At 28.6% G+C, this 2138-nt stretch overlaps 1 long non-coding RNA gene across 1 annotated transcript; it reads right to left on the minus strand.

Annotated features, from left to right (window-relative positions):
• Positions 1 to 364: 364 nt before the first annotated feature.
• LOC139907507 (uncharacterized) lies at positions 365 to 1245 on the minus strand. The gene is made up of 2 exons (XR_011784179.1): positions 764 to 1245; positions 365 to 698 (listed from the first exon to the last, which is right to left on the minus strand). It is a non-coding gene; the product is annotated as an uncharacterized lncRNA (long non-coding RNA).
• Between the last annotated feature and the right edge of the window lie 893 nt (positions 1246 to 2138).

Here is a 2138-nt window from a genome sequence, read left to right on the forward strand (position 1 = left end):
TTTTAAAACTGTTTGTTTTTCTAAACTTTGAACCATATATTATATCATGTCACATGACATAAGTATTTTATGTTTGATGACATGAAAGTCATTGTCATACATACTTATTCTTTTTTTTTTCTTTTAATTATCTTTTTCCCCAATAGATGACGGGAGAGTCAGATCCTAGATCTTTGCCAGAAGAATTGAATTAATGCTATTTTTTAAATGTACATATTTTTCAAAATCTCAAGTACCCTCTGGAGTGCCTACAGTCTACAAGTACTTCATGGGTAAGCGTACCCCCATTTGAAAACCACTCCTTTAAATGGTAAATCTATTATTGAGAGTGAATATTTTTTACCATTATGATAAAGATGAGTAATTAATTTTTGACAAGTATTAATTAGCTCATTATATTTGATTTGAAAAGGCATATCAGAAAATTTAAATTTATTAATTAAAATAAAGGTTCTAAATTATAGGTAAAATACTTAGGTATATAAAATCATCCTACAAATTTGAATAATTACTCTACAATTGGCACACATATGTTTAAGAAATATAGTTAAAGTTAAAAATATATTTGGATTTTCTCTTTTTCTTGATTTGTATTTAAGATTGTTTTTCTGTTGACGCAGCACATATATGATTAAGTTTCCTCCCCGCTCTTGGAAGAGTCTAACTTAAGAAAAGGAGTTTAAGCTACATTTCTGTTTCTGAAAAAATAATAATATCATCTTTTATACCTGTGTTGGTCGAGCTAGCCTGCAGTGCTACTCACTAGAGCTTCTTTTGGAACCAGTTAAGAAGATGACAGAAATTCCTTTCATCTTCTTCTTTCCCTCTTGCTTGCACTGTGCTTGCTATTCTACTAGTCTTCTCTCTCTCTCTGCCATTGAGTGGAAAGAAGTACTTACAAGTTGGAGAATATATGCTACTCCCTTACAAGTTGGAACTTGTACAATTTGATTGTACAAGTTAAAAAAAAAGGAGATATTATAAATGATGTATTGAATAATATTTGCAATTTTATATGGAAGATCGATTTATTAAAGATATAATTTTCGACTATTTTAATAAAAATTAAAAAGATATTATTATTCTGAGACTCAAATAGACTCTCTCCATATTTTGGAGTGGTCCTCAAACGAAATTTCAATTAATGCCCCCCTAGTTTAATCTATATATGGTATAGAGCCCTAATATTTTTTTGTAGTAGTATTTCGTGGTCTTTTCATGATCAGTTATCCATTGTCATTCCAATTAGATCCCCCCCCTTCAATATCGTCGATATATTAATGTTTTTTTAATGAAAATTATTAATAGATAATCATTATGTGATACTTTTGATAATTCAAGAGTACACAGTTCTATTACTACTAAATAAATGATATATTTTTATTTCATTTTAATAGATCAAAATGGAAATAAATTACAACTCGTACAAAATTGCAGCTTATAGACGACATAGATACATAATAATTGAGATTTAGCTTCAATATTAAACAATTAAACAAGATTTAGAAAGCTAAAGCTAAAGATGTTATATATGATTTAACAGGAGATATTACTCTTATTAAGAGCATCAAAAAAGATATTTTCCCAGTTATTTATGCTTATATAAAAAATGTACTATATTCATGAAATTTTTGCTCTGGCTTACGAATAGTAAAACAAAATTCCTTTTGATTTATTCTAAATTTATGGGGAAAATCATGATTTACAACCCTGTGAAATAATAAAAGATAGCCTGTTCATTAAATCTTTTTCCCTGGTTGTGTATGTTAACAATACCTTTTAAATGATATCTTATTTCCCCTATGATATTCTCATTCTTTAGAATGATTGCAGTTTCAATCGATTAAATATGAAGGAGTGATGTACAAAATATATGATTTGAAATTTGATCATAATTGGATAGCAAGACTAGCGGCTACATAATAATTGATTAGGCTAGGCATTTAAAAATCAGCTAGATCATCCCGAACATCAGCTCAACTGGCAACGCTGCTATACACATATAGCTATGTGATCTATGAAATTAGGGAAGACAAAACATGTATAGGGGCCTTTCATTTTTTCACATAAGGGATAATTTGGTATTGCTTATAATTTAGTTACAAAATACAATCTAAACCGTCAATGCGGTATTATTA

The sequence above is a fragment of the Lepeophtheirus salmonis genome, unplaced genomic scaffold (genome assembly GCF_016086655.4).
Source record: "Lepeophtheirus salmonis unplaced genomic scaffold, UVic_Lsal_1.4 unplaced_contig_4647_pilon, whole genome shotgun sequence".
Taxonomy (NCBI): Eukaryota; Metazoa; Arthropoda; class Copepoda; order Siphonostomatoida; family Caligidae; genus Lepeophtheirus; species Lepeophtheirus salmonis.